The sequence below is a fragment of the Pseudochaenichthys georgianus genome, chromosome 6, assembly GCF_902827115.2.
Source record: "Pseudochaenichthys georgianus chromosome 6, fPseGeo1.2, whole genome shotgun sequence".
Lineage (NCBI taxonomy): Eukaryota > Metazoa > Chordata > Actinopteri > Perciformes > Channichthyidae > Pseudochaenichthys > Pseudochaenichthys georgianus.
In genome coordinates this window covers 21,532,898-21,549,582 of record NC_047508.1, presented here as the reverse complement: position 1 = coordinate 21,549,582, position 16,685 = coordinate 21,532,898, and the positions used below count along the sequence as shown (strand labels likewise).

The window sequence follows — 16,685 nt, the reverse complement described above, 5'->3', positions numbered from 1 at the left end:
GTCCAGAAACTCCTCACCCAGTTTGTCACGCTCGTCAGGTCCGTTGTATGGGAGAAGTTCAGGAAACCTAAAAATAACACAATGTGCACTGATCTGGTAAAGTAATGTAGCTGAAACAGGTTGTTTTTCAGATGTGGTCATTAAACTTTACAATCTATTAAGAAAATGTGCCAATAGTCTTTAACCTGCTCCACTTATTAAGTATATTGAGATAACTTGTGTTGTGATTTGGCACTATAGATAAATGTACTTGACTTGATACCCCAACTAACCTGTCGACAAAGTACAAGGCGTCTTCCACTCCACACTCTACCCTCTGCTGGACATCCAGAAACATGACATGTTTTATGAGGGGCTCTCTCATGGGGAGTTTCTTCATGGCATACTCCACAGCCCTCACCAGAAACGCCACTGCTGCCTGCTGGAACCTCTGCACTTGCTGCGGTGTAATGTCTCCTGCATCAAGGAGCCTGTTGAGTGTACCTCGAGTAGTGAAGCCGATCACCAGCTTTTCTCCTACGAGAGACACAATAAATCAACAACGTCACCTCATTAAGGTGCTGTATGCGATTCTGGAGAAAGATTGATGCAATATGTTCTCATTCCCAACACCAACATGTCAGTATGAGACTGGGAATAAGACCGGTGTTGAGTCACTTTAGCAATCATCAACAACCACAATAGCTAACTTGAAAGCACCCCTTTAAGTATCTTCATCACATCAGTGACACAAGGTACAGTCACTCATTTGGGCTAAAAGGATAACATAGGAAAGTCCTGTGGACTTGTTTCCATTGTGGTCGTGTGTGATGAGATGAGATTATCAAACTCATAACTTGTCTGCACAAGCAGCCCTCTAACAAACACAAACAGTATTATGTGAGTGGAAAGTGTATGTGCATCTGCTGATGTGAAACTTGGAGGATTACCTGGCAGTTGGTTTGATGGGTCCTTATAGAGGATGCAATTCCTGGTGCTGCAGTGCTGCGGGCTTCAGAAACTTCGAAAGCAACTTGCGGATGAAACTCCGTATCTACAAATTTGTATTTCAGAAAAGATTTTCAAAATTAAATGTAACCTAGAAGTAGAGTGCTAATGAAAAAAGGAACAAACATAGTACATTATTACTATCATACTGTATCCCAACCTTCCCAATTTACCTCATCATGTAGAAGGAAGATGGAGGACTTCTCTCTCTGGAGGAGGAGGTTGAAGGTGGAGAAGACTGGCAACGTTGCTTGATAGAACAGCAGGTACACCTCTGTCATTGGGTTAGAGAATGCTTCCAACAGCCTCCTGAACCACAGTTGTTTCTCATCTGTGAATACAAAAAACACAGGTTGTGCATACTACATACATTTACTTTTCAGTCTGTTATAATAATCGTTCGTTCATTTGGATCATTGAAATATAATGCCTACCTGATGACTTGAAGTAGCTGGCCAGTGGCTCATACTGCTGCAGGATACGAGTCAAACACCTCTCCAGGCTCAACCATCGAATGGAAACGTGCATAAGTATTTCTAAATACTCGCTTCCATGGAGCTCACAGAATTCTAAGACAAGAATGGAACATCTTAATTTCAATTTAATTTAACTCTTCTGCATTTAATTTGGACTGCACATACCTGTCAGGTAACCTTTACGATTGGTGCTTCCTTTAAACCAGTATCCCACATCCACAGTCAGATCCTCTGGATCAAATCCACACACCTGCAATACATGATGATTTATAATCACATGACACCACAGCATAACAAACAACCTGTTAGACTTGACATTAGGCCTAACGGATATGGTTGGTCATAGAAATCATACATGATTCAACTCACCTCCAAAAAGCCCAGGCCAGCCTGTTTGGCAGTGTTGTGGATGACGTGACAGGGGCACCCATGGATGTAGATGCTGCCATGTTCTTTAAGAATTCTGGATGCGATGGAATTTCTTGCTCCTGTATTGACAGGTGCATTATCAACAGACAGACTCACAGTTTCTCCATGGTATGGCGTTTTTTTGCAAGGCCTCGTCCATCTTCTGGTATATCACTTCAGCTGTGTGTGTTCTATGGTTAATAATATATCTAAAATGGGTGCTGGAAAGTGTGGAAAGTGTAATGACCTGTATCATTTGATCCATCTGTGATTAATGTGAAAGGATTGGTCCTCATCTTCATGACCAGTTCCTTTCTAAAATGTGGGGCCACTGCTTCATTTATTATGCACGATGTTTTTGTGCGGGCGCACTTGTAGTTCTGTGCAGTAGGGGAATCTTTGAAGCATTCTTTTAGCAATGGGCTGAAGTGATCTGCTACTGCAAACGGTACATTGTGTTCGACCATTGACACTGCCACCTTTACCTCAGCTCTCCTTGTCTGCAACAGAAAGGGGGTCATCAAAGAGCAAATCATGTAAAAACATTCCATAAAACATTAAGTGTTTTTGGATTGAATAAATGCATTTATTGCCGACTCAAGGTCCCTAGAAATACACAATTACATACAACAATAAACATAAATAAAAACAGTCCAAATTAACATGTTAGACAAGGCATTTGTGACAGTTTGTTTCATTTACTATTATTTATGCTGATATAACCTACAAGTGCAATTCAGCCACTGCCACTGTTCATAATATATACCTTGGCCTCTTGTGCTGTCATGCCACCAACAGAGACTGGGGCATAATAAGGTGCAATCGTGGTTGTTGACTGTATTGCCTGTTCTTTGGCACGATGCCCTTTGCTTTTCATATGCCTGATGACATCTGCCTTTCCTTGATGGGCACAGCTGTTCTCATGTCTGCATATAGAGCACCAATAGTAGGATGTGGTGGTGCCTATAGTGATGAATGAATTCTGCTGTCCACTCCCTTTTAAAAGTGCACCTGTAGGTGGCTGCTCCACACTTAACACACTTTTTCCCTGTTTCTACTCTCATCTCCACCGTTTCCTCTGCTGGCTCTTCTGTCTCATCCTCCGTGTCCTCTGGAGCCTTAATCTCTTCTACATCATCATCTTCTGTCTCCTCTGCAGTCTCATTCTCTGTGCCCTCTGGACACTCATTTTCCTCCGCTCTGTCATTCACTGAGAGATCCAAAGCCTCCTCCACTGTTTCCTCTGACCTGGCAAGTTTGGCAGGGGGTGGTTGACCCTCCACTGCCCAGAATGACAGCAGATCTCTCTTCTTCTTCTTCTTCTTCTTCTTCTTCTTCTTCTTCTTCTTCTTCTTCTTCTTCTTCTTCTTATCTGACATCTTTCAGACTTTCAAACTAACAGACAAACATCAGACAGAAATCGAAGTACAGTTAAGGAATGAATGATCCAGTCTTAAAAGATAGCTACATGTTACTGTTTGGTTGATTGAATATTTTATTAGACAGAAATGCAAACAACACAGGTACAGTACTGTAAATTCCCTTAGCTCATAGCAAGCATCCATTAGCTCACACACGCGTGATGATTTAACTAACACAGTTGTTTGTTGTTAAACCCACCGCAGCAACCTAACACACTGCTCACCAGCAGCTTGTGTAACGCTCACGTAGTCAGACTCACCGTTGACTTCATAACAATAAAAATAATGTGTTTGTAAAATTAAAATGAAGTGATTACCTACCGTTTGACCTCCCGCTTCAGATGAAAATGGGTTCTTCATAGGATAGAGACCAGACGCAATGACCCGCCCTAAGCTGCCTCTGATTGGTTTGTATACGGTGCCTTTCTCGGTCAGCCAATCGGGGGCAGAATAGGGCGGGCTCACCCTATCCCTGACTCGAACTACGGCAAACCTCAAGCAACAAGTTATGGAAATATATCATTAAATAAAAAAAATATTATAAAGTAGTGAGAGGGGGGAAAAAGCGTGTGAAATGGCAAGTGTGGCGTGAGGCGGGTGAAGAGGTTAAATTGCGTGACTCTCACTCTCAAAGGGTGAGAGTTGGCAGCTCTGTGTACGAATACTCTGTTACAGTAAAATTCCTGCATTCAAAATGTTCCTCAAGCAGTGATGTACCTGAACGCGTTCAATGAACGCGTTCATATTTTCGGCGGACGTGAACTGAACGTACTGTATTTCCGCTAGATGAACGTAATTGAGAACGCGTTCATTCTCAGCACTGTATAACGGCATTCAAAAGTGCGTTCATTCTCAGCACTGTATTATAACGGCGTTCAAAAGTGTGCCAGATTTCATATGCCTTTCAGCCGAAAACCCAGTTAAACACACCGTAAACAGGCTTCAAAATAATGCGGAAAACCACCCAATCTGGCAACAGCAAGCTGCCTGTGACGCGTACGCGCCTGTCACCCCTGGCTGTCGCACTAAAATATAAATATACTAAATATATCAGACTCCTCACAACAAACAATGTGGAACCGCGGAACCGGCGAGCATTGAATGAATGAATGAATTAGTATGGACGAAGCCGAGAGCAGCTGCAGCAGCACTCGCTCAGAGTGAGACTCTACGGCGTCGGCGTATGAGCATTTAAAAGAGTTTTACGTTAAAATGACGGAAAAAATGAAACGTTTGCCTGTAAACTGTGTCCGCCAGGTTTGAAAAAGTAAGTCCATACATCGACGACGTCGACAACAAACCTTAAACGGCACATTGAGAATAACCACACGACTAGCCTTTCACGGTATGTGCGAGTGGCGGAAAAAAAAGAGAGGCAAAACTGATCCACTACCACCCAAATCCCATTAACATCGTACAGGAGACAAATAATAGCTTGCAGCAACGTATTGAAAAAATAACTATAAACTATAAAATAGTTCATTTTTGAAACCATGAACTTTAGTTCAACATTTTGAATTATGAACTATGAACTGAACTAGTTCATGTAGAAAGTGAACTTTCCCAACCCTGTCCTCAACAAAAAAATGGGTTCAGAATGTTACAATGTGTGATTATTCTAATAGCTTAACAATACATGTGTAGATGCTCTGATACAGGGAAACTTGATAGATACAATTAATTAGCAACATTAAAATATTCTGTTTCATCTTGAGTAATAACAAATGTCTAATGTGAATTATATAATTATACATTAGCCACGGGTGCTGAATGCGTTCTTCTTCATATGCTTTTGTTCATATTTAGTAATTCTATATTGATCTTTAACAGATTTTCCCAGGGACTGCAGCTAAGGCAAATTGACATACTGCAGGATGGCGTGGCAGGAAGCAATCGCACGCTGTCAAAAATTTGCCTGAAGTTGAGGAAGGTCTGCAATCAAGAGGAGAGAAAGGAGGGGAAAGCAGAGACTTGGAGGACCAAAGCAACTTCTACCACAAAAGGAAGGTGTGTATAAACTACAGAGCCTTAGCCTTTGGCCTCACTAAAACTAAAACCTTTGTTTTTCAAGGTGAAATAACAACATATCTTTTAAGGTCAGAGATTAACAAATGAATGAGCAAAGTAATGTCATTTTATAATTGTGTCATGTCACACCCTTGTGACTGGCGAGACCAATTATACATTAGAGAGAGCCAGCTCCACAGTGTATACACAGTCAAATAACAGAACAAAATAATTTAGAAGCTAAGAATGATCTCATCCAATCAGATCATTAAGGAAATAAATCCATATTCTTTTACTTTGTATTTTAAAAGTGCATAATCTTATTTATATATCATCTACTGTAATTCCAATATATATCTTGCAGCAAAATAAGCAAACTTTAACTTAATAAAATTAAACAGCCTTTTCTGTTTGTACCACGACATTTTAATTTTTTTCTCTTCTTTTTTGAGAAAGGAAGTGAATAATTTTAAATTGTAAAAGAAAGCAAATAAACACATTTCACTTTGTTTATCAATTGAAATTCCTGATGTTTATTTTTATATAACTGTGTTGTCCTTTTTCACTGCTTTATTACAGTATGCTAGGGGAAGATTCGGTCCTACGTGGAGGAGGAGAAAATGGGTCTTTGGAATGCTGGGCATCAGAGTAAAAAGGAGAAGACCTATCCTGAGGCTGGTGAAACAAAGATCACGGCGCCACTTAATTCCTCTGGTCACAAAATACGTTCGCCAAGGGACCACGGTGATAACGGACATGTGGAGGGAATACACCACTGCAATCGCAGAAAGTGGCTTTGTCCATTTCTCTGTGAACCACAGCCGGTCATTTGTGAACCCAGACACAGGAGCCCACACCCAAAACATTGAGCGGGCTTGGTCAACGTACAAGTCACAGGTCTGGAGACTGTGAGGAAACCGCACAGTGAAGACTCTGAAGAGTCATCTTGCTTTGATCGAGTGGACACATTGGCTGGAAAATGAACACAAAGATCAATCAATCAATCAATCAATCAATGTTTATTTATATAGCCCAATATCACAAATGTTACATTTGTCTCAGTGGTCTTCACAGTGTGTACAAAGATGGTCCCTTAGGCAGATTGCTGCATGACATACGCCACTTTCGCAAGTTCTGATGCAACCTCGTTTTCATTATTAGTGTCCTTTGGATTGTTGTTTAAATAAAAATGTAAACTTGAGTGCACAGGGTTTGTTTGTTTGTTTATCATTAGGTAATGGGTAACTATAGGTTACTTACGTAACCCCAGTCCTCAGAGCAGAGGTGGGACCAAGTCATTGTTTTGCATGTCCGAGTCAAGTCTCAAGTCTTTGCGCTCAAGTCCGAGTCAAGTCTCAAGTCTTTGCGCTCAAGTCCGAGTCAAGTCTCAAGTCAGGTTGGGCAAGTCCAAGTCAAGTCCAAGTCCTAAACGTTGACAAAACGAGTCATAAACAAGTCATTATGTGTTTTTCACCAAATGTAATGACATCGATCAACAGAATAATACTTAATAATCAAACTGCTCTTTATTAGTCACATTAATAATGTAATAATCAATTTTCTCTCTGCTGGTAAAGTAACGTGTTTTTTTTCTATTTTAAGAGGGAACAATAAGGTAAGGATACCGTGACGGTTTGATTCAGAAGGAGTTTAATGTATAAGATCCCTGATGTTGAGGTGACCAGAATGTTTACCACTGTGTACAACATGTTATAAGGGACCCACAATCTATCTCTATGCAAGGGATAATGTGCAACGAGGCGGTCTCTATGGGGAAGAGAACACCGGCATCTAGATCCCTCTGCAGGTGGTACTTTAACTATATTTTGATGCTAATACTTTTGTACTTTTACTTGTAACATTTTGAATGCAGGACTTTTTATTGTAACCGAGTATTCCTACACTCTGGTACTTTTGTACTCAAGTACAATATCTGAAATTCTCCCACCTCTGACAGTAAATCCTGAGTGGTTACCAAAATAAAGGTAACCAAAAAAGGTTATTTTTATTTTACAAATCCTGCACTCAGCTTTGCTTTCTCCAATATCATTGAAAAGCAGCAGATGCGGCTTCTTTTTTCGGTTTTTGCTCATTTCTTGACTTTTTCCGACGCACTTGCATTTAACTCCGTCTCCCCGTCGCTCTGTGCAGCTGGCCTGTACCACTACACCTGCTGTGCCCCCCACCCTTCTTTCGCATAATGGTATGATCCTAGTGTGTCCTCGCATATGATTGGCCGCATGGTGGCCCAGCTAAATAAAGTCCCGCCCCTGCCTGCAAGGATTCTCAGCAAGAGGAGCGGCTGAAGATTCTGCTCTCCCGAACGGGAGTCTGCTCTTCTAGCGGCAGCTCGCGATCGGCGTGTTGGAGACCTCTGAATTAAATGATCAAGTCACCTCAAGTCAGAAGGCTCGAGTCCAAGTCAAGTCCCGAGTCATTGGTGTTCAAGTCCAAGTCGAGTCGCAAGTGTTTTGTGATGTTGTCAAGTCGAGTCTCAAGTCATCAAATTGGTGACTCGAGTCTGATTCGAGTCCAAGTCATGTGACTCGAGTCCACACCTCTGTCTCAGAGTAACATGAAGTGAGATGTCTCACTATGAGATGCGCCTCATCGCGGAGCAAACAGAAGCATCAATCTCATTACGCCAATCCTGATTGGCTGGTGATCTTTACGTCAACGTCAGGGGAAATCACCCCCTATAAGTAGCCCGCGCCACAACGCATGCGTCATTCAAAATAAGCACCTCTTCTCGCTTCACCATAGCAAGGAGGGCCGTCTGGTGAGACATCTCACTTCACCACAGACCCGAAGGTGCTTGCAGATTCTGACTCGTATAGGCCAAAGCAATTGCCTCCACGATCCAGTGGGAGAGCCGTTGCTTAGTAACAGGCTTACCCTTGTGAGGATTACCCCAGGACACGAAGAGTTGGTCATTAAGACGAAGCTCTTTTGATCTGTCCATATATGTGTGTAAAGCCCGGACTGGACACAACAGATCCTGCTGCTGCTCCCCGGAGGAAACCAGCGGCGGAGGAAATGCCTCAATGTCAATTGGGGTACACGAACCAACCACCTTTGGTGTAAAGGCAGGGTTGGGTTTCAACAACACTCTCGTTTGCCCTGTGGCGAACTGAGTGCATGAGGGATGTACAGACAGTGCATGGATATCGCTGACCCGTTTGGCGGATGCCAGGGCCAGTAACAGCACTGTCTTGAGTGACAGATGTTTCATGTCAGCTCCTTCCAGGGGTTCAAATGGGGTCATCTTGAGCCCATTTAAAACCACTGCCAGGACCCATAAGGGCACCAGCGACCTGGAGACAGGGAGGAGCCTGCGAGCTCCCTTCATAAAACGGCAAACCAAAGGATGTTGGCTAGCCGTCTTACCCACATGGCATGCAGCAATAGCAGCCAGGTACACCTTGATCGTGGAGAAAGCTCTGTGTTTATCGATCAAGTCCTGTAGAAATGATAAAATCACCCCGACAGGACATTGAAAAGAGATGTGTCCTTCGTGAAGGCACCACTCCTCAAACACCCTCCACTTACAGTCGTAAAGAGACCTGGTGGAGGAAGCTCTCGCACTCTGAATAGTGTTTATCACCTTCTGAGGGAGTCCCACTGTATTCAGATTGTACCACTCACGGGTCAGGCCCATAGTGCCCCGCGCTCTGGGCGTGGGTAAAGGATCGCCACCCCCGCCTGAGACAATCTGTCCCTGCGTGGTGGGGGCTGCCATGGCTGCCCGCACAACAGCTGATATATCTCCGCCAGCCCGTACGTTGCGGGCTAGGGCGGAAACATCAAGTGTGTGGCGTTGCTCCTTCACTCTGGCCAGAGTTGGGGGTAACAGAGGCAGGGGTGGGAACGCGTACAGAGGACCCGAAGGTCGATCGTGTACGAGTGTGTCCCCGCCTAACAGTGCGTTTAAATCGTGCATTAAAGAGAACAGCTGTCATATATACTTAACGCGGCTCCGCCGTAACGCACCCACAGCGGACTCCCGATCCTTGGATGAGGAGTCCAGTCTGCATAGAGTGGTGCACCTTTGGACAGTAATTCTGTCCCGAGGTGCATCACTCCCAGTACCTGTGTCGTTCTCAGAGAGCGGAGACGTCTGCCGCTCCAACGGATCAGTTTGTGTGCCAGTGTGTGTGACTGGAGAAAACGCAACCTCCCTTGGCGGTTCATACATGATATTGTGTTGTCTGTCCTCACGAGGACATGGTGTCCTCTGAGAGAAGGCAGGAAGCGTTTTAGGGTGGGGAACACCGCTAAAAGCTCCGGGTAGTTTACGTGTGCCCGCTGGAGGTCTCTGCTCTAGGGACCTCTCACCGGTCGACCTTCGTAAATTCCCTATCAGCCTGTCTGACATGCGTCCGTGGGGACCACCTTCCGTGAAAAGACAGCACCCGTAGGCACGTCCCGCACTAGAAAAGTTGGGTGTAGTGCCACTATGCATTACATAATAACCAATACTCTCGGGACGCCGTGGCGCACGGGGTTTAGTTTTATTATGAGACCCATGTTGAGTGGGTGCTTTACGAGGACATCTTTCCCCGTAATCTGACTCTGCTCGGTGGGCATTATAGATAAAACCCTTCTTGGGAATATGGGTTGACTCTATCTGGGCTTGTGAAAAAGCCCAGGCAGATGTCGTGAGTATCTCCTGCTGTATGCTCCTTAGAGCCAGCTGAGATGTCACGCTTACGGCTCCGGCCGGCACTGCGCGTGACGGAGGTGCCCTTACAGCTCCAGCCGGCACTGCGCATGCGTGTGACGGTGGTGCGTTCACAGCTCCAGTCGGCACTGCGCATGCGCGTGATGGTGGAGCCTTCACGACACCCCAGTCGGCACTGCGCATGCGCGTGGCGGTGGTGCCCTTAAAGCCCCAGCCGGCACTGCGCATGCGTGTGGCGCCTTCACAGACCCATCAATAATCCGCCTTTTGAGAGATGCCGTAGCTGCTCTTAAAAGGGGAAGAATTGGCGGGCTGTCCTTTACAGCCCTAGCCGGCACTGCGCATGCGCGTGGTGGTGGTGCCTTCACAGACCCGTCAATAATCCGCCTTTTGAGAGATGCCGTAGCTGCTCTCAAAAGGGGAAGAATTGGAGGGGTGTTTATTGGTTTTATTGATTTTCTTTTCATTTTTTTGAGCTGCGCCCTCGGCCTGAAGCCTGGATGCGTCAGCGGCAAATGTTTAATGACAGAATGATTAACCAGTGTGTGACATGTGTTTGTGCAGACTTGAGGATGGTGTTTAGGCATCTCTCGAGGCGGCGGGAACACATTCACGGAGGGGAGAAGGGGGGGCTGTCAGGCCGCTCGCTTTTTCTTCCTCGACTGCTGGTCGGAAGTCTGGGTTGGCTGCGCCTGGGCTGCAGCCGAAACCGGAGACTTTCTAGGCCAACTCGCCTTTGTCTCCTGCCTGGGCTGGGGACTCGGGGCAGGCTGCAACCTCTGCTGTTTCGTTATTTTAAACCGAGCAGGGTTCGGGGCAGATTGGGCGAAGGGTTGCCGCTGTGAAGGCAGCGGCTGGACCCTTCGAGGGAGGCAGAGGTGGAGGGCCTCGTCTTCCTTCTTTTTCGATTCTCGCATCTCCTCTGCATGGAGGCGAGAGCGGAGCCGAAAATCCCCTCGGGAACGATGGGCATGTCAAGCACATCCTCCTTTTCCCGGTCTGGGAGGTTGGTGAGTTTGAGCCATCTAGCTCTTTCCTGCACCACCATAATCCCCATTGCCTTGCCCGTGGCCTGGACGGCGCAGCGTTGGACACGGAGACAAATGTCTGTGACCGCAGCCATCTCGTCCAGAGTGGCCGGTCCAGGATTGCTCGACAGATCCTCACAGAGCTCCGCTTGGTATGCAGTTAGCAGTGAGGAAACGTTCAGAGCCCTGGCGGACAGCGCTGCGGCTCTGTAGGACCGTTCAGTCATGGTCGACTGGAATCGGTCCGCCTTCGCTGGCAGTGTGGGGTTCCTGCTTGGTGACGGGCCCATCCTCGGTAAGAGGTGGGTTGCCACCAGCGGTTCCATAGGCGGTATGCGGAGCAGGCCGAGCCTCTCCATACCGGCACAGTCTAGGGAGGAGGCACCCTGGATTGGGGCCTTGTTGCTAAAGGACCGGTCTCTCCACGAGACCGACACCTCATCCAACATCTCCGGGAAGACCGGAAGGAGTTGCCTCTTCGTCCTCGTTGTTTGGGGAAAATGTTTCCCCTCTTAACGGGATCTGGAGGTCTCCTTGGCCATTTCGGGCCACGGGATGTCTAGCCTGGACGCGGCGCGCTGACACACGGCCTGCAGGTCCATGCTTAGACAGGGCGAAGCTGGTGTGCTATCGCCCGGGAGAACAGCCATCGCTCCCGGCTTTGCAGCCTGGGCTGATGACATGAAGATGTCGTCTTCTTGCTCATCCAAATCAGACAGGAGGAACTCAGAGGCATCCTCTTCGTCCTCCATGTAATCCAATTCTAGGACATCCTCCGCGGGTGAAACCATGGTGAGGTCCAGCCGGGAGCCCCAGCTTGGTAAAGGGTGGGGCCCCGTTCCCGCATCTCTTGTCGCCACCGGGTCCCGGCCTGACATGGCGCGGATGAGCCCCAGACCGTAATGGTGAGGGGCTCAGTCTCTGCGGCGGACGCCCCCGCGTCTTGATTGCCAGCCGGCAAATCTGTCCCGACAAGCTAGCTTGTCGTGCTAACCGTCGGCGGAGGCTCTTCATGGTGAAGCGTGCAGGGGTTTTCAATAGCCTCCTGGGCGTGTTCCAGGACGAGCAGACCTGGTGTGAGTCTGTGCCTGATACCTTCAACCCACAGCCGCAGAGTCGAGCCTCCGAGTCCCTGACTCCTCTGGTGTGAGGGAGAGAGGCGTCCATCTCGTTCGCCGCGTGGCGTGGAGAGGACCCGCTCGTGACAGATACGTCGAGAAAAAATAGTTACCAACCTGTCTTTAATCCGGAGAAAAAAGGACGGTGTGGGTCTTTTTTCTCAAAGAATATTACCTGGTGTGGTAATATTCTTTTAATCCTTTTCTCCTCCGTGAGAAAATAAAATAAAAAATGTCCTCGCTACCGTGGTGTCGGCAGTGAGGGAAAACAAGCTAGCAAAGGGTGTGTTGCTAGCTTGAAAATCAAAACCTTACCTTAATACCAGAGGAAGAACGGCGGGGTTGATTATTTATAATACTAATTGGTGTGTTAGTACTATAGTCTTCTTGCGAAGCAGAAAGAGTAGCCGGCTAACGCCCGTCGACCGAAGTTCGCTTTGGTTCAGTCTGTAGACTGTTTAGCTAGCCCGGCTACCATTAGAGATGTGCTCTGAAGCGAGAAGAGGTGTTTGAATGACACATGCGTTGTGGCACAGGCTACTTATAGGGGGTGATTTCCCCTGACGTTGACGTCAAGATCACCAGCCAATCAGGATTGGCGTAATGAGATTGATGTTTCTGTTTGCTCCGCGATGAGGCGCATCCCATAGTGAGACATCGAACGGAGTGTTATAATAATAATAATAATAATAATTGGGATTTCTATAGCGCCTTTCAAGGGACCCAAGGTCGCTTTACAGGAATAGGGCAAGCACAAACAAAACAAAACAAAACAAAGGTCAGACAGACAAAACAACAGATAGATTTAAGGGCCGAAAGCCTTGATGAACAGATGGGACTTGAGGGCCCTTTTGAAGGCGTCCAGTGTGGGGATGTTGCGAATCTCCGCAGGGAGAGCGTTCCAGAGGGTGGGGGCTGCCGCACTGAAGGCTCTGTCCCCGAAGGTTCTCAGTTTGGTGCGGGGGGTGGTGAGCAGGCCAGAGTCTGAAGACCGCAGATTCCGGGGTGGGGCATGTGGGTGAAGGATGTCCGATAGGTACTGGGGGGCAAGGGCATGGAGGGACTTGTAGGTCAGGAGGAGGACTTTGTAAGTTATGCGGAACTTGACCGGCAACCAGTGGAGGTGGATGAGGGTGGGAGTGATGTGCTGCCAGGGCTTTGTGTGTGTGAGGGCCCGAGCTGCACAGTTTTGGACATACTGGAGCCTGTCCAGGATTTTGTTGGGAACCCCGAACAGGACACCATTGCAGTAGTCCAAGCGGGTGGTGACAAACGCATGCACCAGGGTCTCGGCAACCGACTCCGAAAGTGACGGTCGGAGTCTGGAAATGCTACTTAGGTGGTAAAAGGCCGATTTGGTCACAGACTTGACGTGGGAATGGAAGGAAAGGGTGGAGTCGAGGATCACACCCAGGTTGCGGGCTTCAGGAGATGGGGAGATGGAGCAGCCGTCGACCTCAAGGACGAAGTCACCAACCTTCTGGAGCAGAAGGTTGAGAATGAGAACTACTGTTTTTGATGCATTACTTTACTTGAAGGGACACACAATGCTTAACGAATGGTTAAGTAGGCATTAGGTAATGGGTAACTACTGTTTTTGATGCATTACTTTACTTGAGGGGACACACAATGCTTAACGAATGGTTAAGTAGGCATTAGGTAACTACTGTTTTTCATGCATTACTTTACTTGAGGGGACACACAATGCTTAACGAATGGTAAGGTAAGCATTACTTAATGGGTAACTACTGTTTTAGTAACAGTAAGGTAATCATTAGGTAATGGGTAACTACTGTTTTTGTTTGCGTTCCTTGAGTTTACCGTACCCAAATGGCCTAAGTAATGGTAAGGTAAATCGGATCCACCTCCACCAGTTGATCCAGGGTGGGACCCAAGCCAGCCGAAGATGGCAGGTTTAAATGTGCCCTGCTGCAGCGGACCATTGCTTCAATCAAAGTCTCCCAGGAACTCCTCATTAAGTAACCATTAATGAATGATTCATTAATACAGTACCCCAGTCTGTTTACCAGCAACTAAGCATTAGTCCACTCAGGAACTCCTCATTAAGTAACCATTAACGAATTATTCATTAATACAGTACCCCAGTCTGTTTACCAGTAACTAACTAACCATCCATCGTAGTCACTGAGGAACTACTCATTAAGTAACCATTAACGAATGATTCATTAATACAGTACCCCCCAGTCTGTTTACCAGTAACTAACCATTAGTTCCTCAATCGCAGTCACTGAGTAACTACTCATTAACTAACCATTAACTATCTAGTAGTTCCTCAGTAACTAAGCACATTTTGTGTACCTTATTGTAAAGTGTTACCTTAATTTAAGATTCATCAATGTTTTCAGCATTTTTCAAATCTAAATGAAAAAGTCCCCTCACCTTTTTTCCAAATGTTGTCAGTTTTGTGCATATTTCAAGAAAACATGTAAGCAGTCAGAGGTTACATGTTTTAAGTTTTTAATTTGGCATCTACTTTTCATATCCACTTTTATGATCAATTTCAAGTATTAAAATAAAACCAGCTGCCCTCTCAATCATCCTGATTGCATTCCCCCGACGCCTTAATTAAAGGAATAAAAAGAAGGCAATCCCACTTGTAGCCTGCCTATCAATCGCAGTTTATTTTAGACCCGTCATGGCTGTACAAATTGCCTTGGATCATAATCACTACATGGGACCATCATTTGCATTTTCATGAGCAGAGCATGGAGTGCTAGCCTTGACTGACCTGACCTTGTTCAGGGCTGTCAGTCGCTGGACGTCAACACAAGAGGAGTCGAAGGGTTCTACTGCGTTTGTTGCATTTGTTTGTGTAGAGGTCTCAAGGGTGTGGGTCTAGAATCTAGATGGATGCTGATTGGTGGTGAAGGTGGGTGCTTGCAGACCTTATTCATTATTCCCTATGCTTCATGCATTCTTCCATTGCTGAATAATTTAAGGAATTAAGATGCTAAAATCAGACTAATCATACATTAATGATGCGACAACGGACCCTCGTTTGCCAGATGCATAACTTCAAAGCCTGATTCTGTTGTAAATAATACACAATTCAACTTGAACCCTTTCCACCGTGTTATAAACAGTAAGTTGGATACATCTCCTCAGCTCATGTCTATATTTATTTGGATTTATAGATAGAACAAAAAACTGATCTGAGTTAAGTCTTTACATGCTTGGCTATGCATTGAAAAAGTAATTTGACCATATATAAGAAGTACTGTCTCGTAAGGAAGGTTGGGTTGCAAATGAGACTCGCAGTAAAATCATAATTAAACTAAAACTTCAGTGAAACAATAAAACTATTACAATTATATGCATAACAAATTGCAACAATATCCACCCTAGTTAATAAGATTGGACAAAGAGCCAATAGCTTGACAGAACACAAGAACAAGACCAGGGGAGACCGAGCGTTCTCATCGGTAGACCCCAGGCTCTGGAACGACCTGCCCCCTCATGTAAAATGGTCACCCACTCTTGAAGCTTTTAAGTCCCGCCTAAAGACCCACCTCTTTTCCCTCGCTTACCAGTCAGTCTGAGCTATGTCATACCTATTTGTATGCTTTTACTGTCTGTTTGTGCCTTGTATTTATTCTTATGTGTGCTTTGTATCTATTTGTGTAATATTATATTTTATTATAATGTTATGTTCATTGTGAAGCACTTTGGCAAACCCTCTGTTTTTAAACTGTGCTATATAAATAAAGTGGATTGGATTGGATTGAACACAAAAAGCTTACTAATTTGTGTAAAACACAAAGAACAGCCTAAAGATACTTCACCTCATCATTTGCGAACAAATGCTTTGGATCGTAAGACAAATTAGTCCCTTGCTCTGTTGGGTTTAACTCTCAGAACCAGAGACTGGATTACCAACTGAGCAAACATTTGAATTCTGTTGACGTTTATTTGGAAAAAGGTGCCACTAAATGTCAACAGCATTCAGGGCCCTTGACATGGTAATTTCTACCTAGTTTAAGTCCCTGTGTTGAAGGGGGTTCCTGTCTCAAAAAATATATTCTAAGCGTTTTATTATTTATTTCTGTTACCTCACTCCAGCTTTTTTTGTCTGATGCTTCAATTCATTTTAAACAGAGAGTTCAACAACAGGATACCCAAAAAATGTAATTTTATCATTTAAATATTGAATTGTTCTCTCTTAGTAAGATCCCATTTTCAATAAAATTGCGGTCTTACCTTGACTTGAAGATTAAGTTCATTGTCCTATCCCTCTGGACAAAAATCTCTTACTTTTTTGTAAAAGTCCTCCTTATCTTCTTGTAGTTTCAAAAGTATATCATAAATCTAATCAATAGATTTATTATTCGAAAATTATAAAAGTAGGGTAGACATGTGGATATTATCCGGCTGAACAAAATGTGCATTTATCTAACAGGTTTGTTTCCCACAGATCTTATTTGGAGCTATTTTCTAAAATCCTATGGAGAAATCTCATTGCTTTTTTGTCGAGGGAAGCCATGCGCAGCTTACTTCCTGGTTTTAGGACGTGTCACTGCAGCTCTCTCGTCTCCTCTTCA

At 45.3% G+C, this 16,685-nt stretch overlaps 2 long non-coding RNA genes across 4 annotated transcripts; one reads left to right on the top strand and one right to left on the bottom strand.

Moving 5' to 3' along the window:
- Positions 1-200: 200 nt before the first annotated feature.
- On the bottom strand, positions 201-2,017 carry LOC117447740 (uncharacterized). 3 transcript variants are annotated; one of them, XR_011643387.1, is made up of 4 exons: positions 1,833-2,017; positions 1,629-1,713; positions 1,161-1,556; positions 201-516 (listed from the first exon to the last, which is right to left on the bottom strand). It is a non-coding gene; the product is annotated as an uncharacterized lncRNA (long non-coding RNA). The 3 variants fall into 3 exon arrangements; XR_011643386.1 differs by having other exon boundaries at positions 1,629-2,017; XR_011643388.1 differs by lacking the exon at positions 201-516 and adding an exon at positions 975-1,033 and having other exon boundaries at positions 1,629-2,017.
- On the top strand, positions 1,173-6,485 carry LOC139433989 (uncharacterized). Its single transcript, XR_011643389.1, has 3 exons — positions 1,173-1,253; positions 5,123-5,299; positions 5,879-6,485. It is a non-coding gene; the product is annotated as an uncharacterized lncRNA (long non-coding RNA).
- The last annotated feature ends 10,200 nt before the right edge of the window (positions 6,486-16,685 follow it).